Genomic DNA, 8,353 nt, shown 5'->3' with positions numbered 1-8,353 from the left:
CCCCTGCAGAAGGGAATAGCAACCCACTCCAGTATTCTTGCCTGGAGAATCCCATGGACAGAGGAGCCTGGCAGGCTACTGTCTGTGGGGTCTCTAGAGTTGGAAATAACTTAGCGACTAAACCACCAGCACCAGACCCACCCAGCCTCTACCCTCAAGCAGTTCCCCTGATGTGGAAAGAGAGGTGAACGCTGTCCACTTCATGTGACAAGGGATGTTGGGGGCCTAGTGGGACACCTGACCCCGACTTAGGGACACTCTTGGCTGAGCCTGGAGAATGAGGAGGAGTCGGTCAGAGGGCAAAGCGTGTGCCACGCCCCAGAAGGTTAGCTCAGAATAAACAAGAGAGATCAGGATTGCTGGAAGCTAGATACAGTCAACAAAAACAAGACCAGGAGCTGACGGTGGCTCAGACCATGAACTCCTTATTGCCAAATTCAGACTTAAATTGAAGAAAGTAGGGAAAACCACTAGACCATTCAGGTATGACCTAAATCAAATCCCTTATGATTATACAGTGGAAGTGAGAAATAGATTTAACGGACTAGATCTGATAGATAGAGTGCCTGGTGAACTATGGAATGTGGTTCATGACATTGTACAGGAGACAGGGATCAAGACCATCCCCATGGAAAAGAAATGCAAAAAAGCAAAATGGCTGTCTGGGGAGGCCTTACAAATAGCTGTGAAAAGAAGAGAAGCAGAAAGCAAAGGAGAAAAGGAAAGATATAGGCATCTGAATGCAGAGTTCCAAAGAATAGCAAGAAGAGATAAGAAAGCCTTCCTCAGCGATCACTGCAAAGAAATAGAGGAAAACAACAGAATGGGAAAGACTAAAGATCTCTTCAAGAAAATTAGAGATACCAAGGGAATATTTCATGCAAAGATGGGCTCGATAAAGGACTGAAATGGTATGGACCTAACAGAAGCAGAAGATATTAAGAAGAAGTGGCAAGAATACACAGAAGAACTATACAAAAAAGATCTTCACAACCAAGATAATCACGATGGTGTGTGATGGAATTCCAGTTGAGCTATTTCATATCCTGAAAGATGATGCTGTGAAAGTGCTGCACTCAATATGCCAGCAAATTTGGAAAACTCAGCAGTGGCCACCGGACCGGAAAAGGTCAGTTTTCATTCCAATCCCAAAGAAAGGTAATGCCAAAGAATGCTCAAACTACCGCACAACTGCACTCATCTCACATGCTAGTAAAGTAATGCTCAAAATTCTCCAAGCCAGGCTTCAGCAATATGTGAACCGTGAACTTCCAGATGTTCAAACTGGTTTTAGAAAAGGCAGAGGAACCAGAGATCAAATTGCCAACATCCGCTGGATCATCAAAAAAGCAAGAGAGTTCCAGAAAAACATCTATTTCTGCTTTATTGACTATGCCGAAGACTTTGACTGTGTGGATCACAAGAAACTGTGGAAAATTCTGAAAGAGATGGGAATACCAGACCACCTGACCTGCCTCTTGAGAAATTTGTATGCAGGTCAGGAAGCAACAGTTAGAACTGGACATGGAACAACAGACTGGTTCCAAATAGGAAAAGGAGTACGTCAAGGCTGTATATAGTCACCCTGCTTATTTAACTTATATACAGAGTACATCATGAGAAACGCTGGGTTGGAAGAAGCACAAGCTGGAATCAAGATTGCTGGGAGAAATATCAATAACCTCAGATATGCAGATGACACCACCTTTATGGCAGAAAGCGAAGAGGAACTAAAAAGCCTCTTGATGAAAGTGAAAGTGGAGAGTGAAAAAGTTGGCTTAAAGCTCAACATTCAGAAAACGAAGATCATGGCATCTGGTCCCATCACTTCATGGGAAATAGATGGGGAAACAGTGGAAACAGTGTCAGACTTTATATTTTTGGGCTCCAAAATCACTGCAGATGGTGATTGCAGCCATGAAATTAAAAGACGCTTACTCCTTGGAAGAAAAGTTATGACCAACCTAGATAGCATATTGAAAAGCAGAGACATTACTTTGCCAACAAAGGTCCGTCTAGTCAAGGCTATGGTTTTTCCAGTGGTCATGTATGGATGTGAGAGTTGGAATGTGAATAAGGCTGAGCACCGAAGAACTGATGCTTTTGAACTGTGGTGTTGGAGAAGACTCTTGGGAGTCCCTTGGACTGCAAGGAGATCCAACCAGTCCATTCTGAAGGAGATCATCCCTGGGATTTCTTTGGAGGGAATCATGCTGAAGCTGAAACTCCAGTACTTTGGCTACCTCATGCGAAGAGTTGACTCATTGGAAAAGACTCTGATGCTGGGAGGGATTGGGGGCAGGAGGAGAAGGGGACGACCGAGGGTGAGATGGCTGGATGGCATCACTGACCCGATGGACGTGAGTCTGAGTGAACTCTGGGAGTTGGTGATGGACAGGGAGGACTAGTGTGCTGCGATTCATGGGGTCGCAAAGAGTCAGACACGACTGAGCGACTGAACTGAACTGAGATGAGAGTGAGGCAAGCGGCGAGGCTGAAGATAACGAGCAGAGCCTGGGTCAAGGAGGGCTTTACACTCCAGCTCAAGGAATTTGGACTTTATCCCAAATAAAGTCAGGGAGTCTGAAGTCTTGTAGAAACACGCCGAGGTTTACATTTTGGAAAGATGGCTGTGGTTTAGGGAGGAGAAAGGATCAGAACAGAAGCAAAGGTGGAAGCAGGAAGACTGGCCGGAAGCTCTTGCAGTTCCTCAGGCGAGGTCTGAAGGTGTGATATCAGAACCTCGGAGCTGGGGAACTCCGTGGCGGTCCAGTGGTGAGAACTCCCTGCTCTCACTGCTGAGGGCCCGGCTTGGGGGAACTAAAATCCCACAAGCCGCGTGTTATGGCCAAAAAACAAAACAGAAAGAACCACAGGAGCTGGATGCAGTGGGCAGAATGGAGAGAGATTCCGGATCCAGAGGACTTTGGGGGGGTTGCTTGCCAAGGGAGACAGAAGAGTGAGGCTGAGGAGGAAGCACAGGGCGAGGCTGGGCTGGTATTGGGGAGGCCTGAGGAGCTCCATGTGGGACATCCAAGGAGGGATGGCAAGTGTGGGAGCTCAGCAGTCACCCCTGCCCTGGGAATCTTGCACGGCCTCTCCTGAGAGCCGTCTGGAGTGGAAGGGGCCCCCACCTTTGGCCCAGGGCCGGGCTTCCCTTTCCCTGCCCTCTCCTGGATAGGCTGGGACTTCCTGACCCAGGGACACACGGTGGGGGGGGGGGGGGCAGGCCTGCGGGATCCTCCTCAGCCCAAAGGGGGAGAGCCCAGCTCCGGGGAGGCAGTTTTGGGGAGGCAGCGGTGGAGGCAATGAGTTCAGGGAGCTCTGCCACCACTCCCACCTCCTTGGGCCCCTGGCCTCAGCTGTGGCCTCGGGAATGGATTCTGAGGAGGAGGCCAGAAGGCCGCTCTCTGGGCCTGGGCTACACAGGCAGGGGCACAGGGTGCAGCAGGCACTCTGCAGCAGCTTTGGCTGCGGCCGTGTGCATGGGTTCACTTCCCTCACTTGAGCACCTCAGTGTTTGGAAGCTGAATTCTCCTTGTCTGAGGTGTTCCCTTGCGGCTAGACTGCCGCACATTAGTCTGCCCCAGCCCGGGACACATCTCCATCTCTAGACAGCTCCTGCGGTGGTGCCTCTCTGCCTCCTTCAGCCCGCCCTTTGCCCTCCCTCATTAAGTATGGTTTCTATGAGAATGTGACTTGAATTAACTCTTGGGAGAAAAAAAAATCACAGAAATCAGGAAAGGGGGGGCCATGGGGAGGGGGCAGTGAGTCATGTTTCCATGTGTATTTTTCAAACTTTCCAACGGGAGTTTGGAAAGCAACACTCTTTCCATTGCCAGCTTGGACCTGGCCCACCAAGGGTCCCTCTGTCTGTTTCTACAGGGCTGTGCCCCGGCCCACCCCTCAGGTCTGCCTTGTTTCCTGGGGTCCCAACCCCCGCTCCCTCTCGGAGGCTCACGCTGCGTGAGCTCTGGGCTCCAGGAAGTACCCCCTGGGGAGGCGCCTCGGTCTCTTCTCTGGTGTCACTCCATAGTGAAGGCCCTCCATCTACCTCCATTTCAGGGTGGACCCATGGGGCCTGCAGTCACTCTGGCCGACCCTTCGACCCTCAAGAACCTCCATCAGCGCCACGGAGCCTGGGCTTGGAACTGCCTCTCTGCCCCAGCAGCGCCCTCTTGGTGCCCTTCCTTCCCCTTCCTGCGCCCCAATTTCCAGAGGGTCTGAACCCACTGACCCCCAAAGAGAAGCCCTGCAGAGCAGAGACCTCACCCTGAGAAGGTGGGTATAAAGAAGAGAGCCCCTGTTACGTGTCGGGCTGTGTGCTGGGCCCGTGGCACGTCTTCTGTCCTGGGGAGGGGTGTTAGGACATCTCTTCTGCATAAGGAAATCGGGGCTCAGCCAGGGCAATGGGTGGGAACTTCGAGCAGGGTTGGGAGGTCATCTCAACCCCTTCTTGCAGGCTGTGAGCCCTCCCCCCCTTCCCCAGAGCTCCCATCGGCTCCCCCGAGGGTCCTGGGCTAGCCGTCCTTCTCCCCTGTCCCCTCCCAGCTTCTGACTAATTCTTTCTGGCGGCAGTTGTAGGCCCTGCCCCCCACTGTGCCCATGCCAGCGACAGCCCACATCACATGGGCCACATCTGGCTCCATTTGAGCACACCCTCCCCTCCTCTGCCCTCCCCCTCCTCTGCCCAGGGGCCAGGACAGGAGGGACTCCTGAGGACCCCTCTTCTCTGGGTCTAGCAGCCCCCAGTTGCCTGCCCTTGCACCGCCTCTAATGGAGTCACTCCTTCCCCACCTTTCCGCCTCTGCATCCTCTCTTGCAGCCTGCACCCCCTGGACATCTTGACTCCATCCTTCAGCATCCTCTCCCTCACTGTATCCTGACTGCTTGGACCATCCTCCTCTCCAGCCTCCACTGAACAACAGATTGGGAAGGGGAATTTCACAAGGTTTGAGTGGCAGAGATGTCCTAGGGTAGGCGGAAGGCGTGGCAGCCCCAGGATGAAGTTGCCCCTAGCCCAGCCCTCTGTCCTCTTACCAGCTTGGGCTTTGGTGGGGGCAGGGAGGTGGGCATTGGTAGGGGTGATTCCAGGATATGTGTGCATGAAGGGATGTGGCCACGCCTGTGTGGTGGGGGTGGAGGGCTGAGGAGAACAGTGTGGCTCACCCTCTCTTTTGTGAGGATGGGAGGAGCCTGGAAAGCCCTCTAGCTACTGGCTTTCCTCCTCCTTCCTCCTTACTTAGCAACTGTTGCCTGGTAAATATTTGCCCCACCAGGATCTGGGGCTGGAGTGCTGGCGTCAGCTTGGGCAGCTGCCCCTCTCCTCAATTCCTGGGCTCCCCCTCTGCCCAGCTTGCCACTCCTCCTGGTGCCCCCTGGCCTGGGCTCTAGATCTGATCCCCTTGCCCCTTGCCTCAAAGCTCAGTTCTTCGTCTCTCATGGTAGATCTCTTCCTTAACCTCCTTCCTTTACTTGTATCTCTCCCTCATCCCCACGTACCCTCTGTGCTCACCTCTCTCTGGTCCATCCTCCAGCTGTAGGCCACTAAGGTGAGGCCCCCTCACCGCCCAACCGAGCCAGACAAGTCCCCTTCCCTTACCCCACGACATCCAGGGAGAGTCCAGCCTGGCTAAAGCTTCACGTACATCATTGGTGCTCACTGAGCCCCAGGACCTTAACTGTCTGCTGCAACAGGAAGTGTGCCCCCACCCCTAAACCCTAGCTGAGCTCCCTGAAGCTCCAGGCAGAGGGAAGAGGGGATACGGGATGTTTTGATGGACACCTCGACCATCCTCCATTCCCAGGCCAGGAAGCTCCGCTTTGGGAAGCCAGGACCATTTTCACCTCCTCTGGGGATGAGATTGAGGGAACCCTGGCCAAGAGGAAACAGATGCCCCCTCCACGCCTCCCTGGGCAGCCTGGGGGCACAGCCTCAGCCCATGCATCCTGTCTCTCCCGACCAGCCCCTGCTGCCCCACCCTGTCCAGTGGTTTCCCCATTACCTGTTACTCTGATGAAGAGCCCCTCAAGGGTTGAGGGCCAAAGTGAGGTGGGCTCTCAGGGTGCCCTATAAGCTTTGGATTTACTGGACAAAGAGGGCAAATGGGGTACTACTCTGGGGCAGGCCTGTGGGCGGCATAGGGATGGTGGGACAGGGCAATCCGGGAAGTTCGACCAAGGCGGGTCTAGAAATGAGAGGTTGATCTGTGTGGTGCCCTAACTCCTCCCAGCTCCGAAGTTCTGGCTTCTAGGCAATGAATGATGAAGCATTGGCCCAACGCAGTCCCTCCCCCACCCATGGCGCCTCTCTCCAGGAGCTCTTGATCTTGGCAGAGACGCTGCCAAGCCACCTGCCCCACCTGGCAGCCCAACCACTTCTCCAGAAAGAACCCTTTGCTCGGTCCACCCTCCAGGAAATCTGCAGATTAACACCATCTTCCTTTCAAGAGTTCACCTTCCCAGTGGATCCCCCTAGTGTGAGTGCCTGGTGGGAGAGGGGGGTAGCCTTCAAAATGACCCAGGAGTTCAAGGGCTGGGGGGACTGGGGCCTCAGGTGCGTTTCTAGTGAAGGTGATGAAGGGGAAGCTCAGGAACCCTCAGCTGCACAGGCGTTTCCAAGACCCTCAGAGGAGTCTGCCCATGTTTCCACATGGTCATATATCTGTGTAAAATCTGTAAAAGATATTCTTATATTTTAAAAAGAGACTCCCCCAAAACTTGGATGAACATGCAGGGAGACCAGTTGTCGGCTTTGCCAGGACCTGTCCTGGTCTGAGCACCACCACTCCCTTGTCTTAGGAAACTCCGCAGTGCTCTGCAAACAGGACAGGCGGCTAGTCCAGCTTCAGGGCCCCACTGTTTGGTCAGCGGAGGGGGACAGGGGATCCTTTTCTGCCTCACCTTCTGGAAATGTATGGGTGTGTAGGGCTCGGGGACCCTGCTCTTCCAGCCCCAGCCCTGGCGTTGTGGAGCTTCTGTTTGTTTCCTTGACAACAGGGAGAGGAAACCCCCATTTAGGAGACCTGGGAGGCCCCAGCAACCACACACACAAAAAGACACACAGACTCACAGGCAGCCGCCCACACGCAGGGGCCTGCGTCAGCAGGAGCCGTCAGCACTGCCCGCCTCCGGGCGGGAAGGAGGGAGGAGCCAGCCTACCAGCCCCAGCCGATCAGCCCGGGGCCAGCCGGTCCACATGGCTCCACCCACATCTTCGGTGCCCCGCCCCTTTCCACGCCCACCCTTCCCCCACCCTCACCTGGTGGGAGGGGCCAAATCTGGGGGATGGCGAGCAGAGAGGGAGCTGTCACTGCGGAATTCCTCTCTGGCCCTAGTCTGGTGTGTATTCTGGTGTGTCCTGTGACAGTTCGGGAAACTAGAGGCTCTCAGGTGGGCGGCTCTCTTGGCCCAGTTGGGTGGGGAAGGGGGTTTGAGATTTTGCTGTTGGATTGGTCTCCTCTGTTAGTTGACCTGGAGGCGGACACCTGGGGTTTGAGGCCTCCTTTTGTCACTTGTCTGCTGCGTGGCCTTGAGCAAATCAGTTAACCCGCCCAAGCCTCAATCTCCTCATCTGTATGATGGGGATAATAGTGTTTGTGCGTCTCTTAAGAGCTTTGAGACTGTTATGGTAGTAATCTTAATTGTCAAAGGGCCACACCTGGGAGACCTGCCCAGCCAGGTGTGAGGTGTAAAGGACTGGCTCTCTGCCCATTGTCCAGCGGCCCTTTCTGACCAGGCTGTTTCCCTGAAGGAATAGACGTGGACTCTGGCTCAGCAGCCAGCACCCCCACATCAAGGGGATATTAATGCCCTCCCTTGAGGTGCCCTGTGCAGGGTGTTATGTCTCCTGTGGTAGCATATGATGGGGTCAAGCACTGTTTCAGGAGTTCTGGGCAGGCCTACCTGTGTGACCTTGGGCAAATCTTTTCTCCTCTGGCCTTAGAAGCCTATTTGTAAAAAAAAGGGGGGCTTACTCCCCAGAGCCCTGAGGGCCCTCTGGGCAAGGGATCACCAAGAAGGGGTCCCAAAATTTCCCTGCTAGAGAGGCTCTGTCTCTGTCATGTAGTATATTAGGCTCTGGGGGTGAGATTTCATTCGAATGAGGAGTTCTTTGTCTTTCCAAAGGACTGTCAAACACACATTCCTTCTAAGGGCCTTCCTGGCTAAACTAAGCTAAGCGAATTGCCCACAGCCTGCATCATTCCATCTAGCTGAGTCTGAGTGAGAAGAAGGCAGTCTAATCAGCTGGGCGGCCTGAGGTCAATTAGCCAACCTTTCAGAGTCTGGGGGTTTTGGTACATAAAATGCCAATAATAATACCTCCTTCCTAGGGCTTAGGTGGAGATTAAGT

This window comes from Oryx dammah, unplaced genomic scaffold, assembly GCF_014754425.2.
Source record: "Oryx dammah isolate SB20612 unplaced genomic scaffold, SCBI_Odam_1.1 HiC_scaffold_28, whole genome shotgun sequence".
NCBI classification, from domain to species: domain Eukaryota; kingdom Metazoa; phylum Chordata; class Mammalia; order Artiodactyla; family Bovidae; genus Oryx; species Oryx dammah.
The sequence above is the reverse complement of the archived record's forward strand: the minus strand, read 5'-3'. Positions refer to the sequence as shown.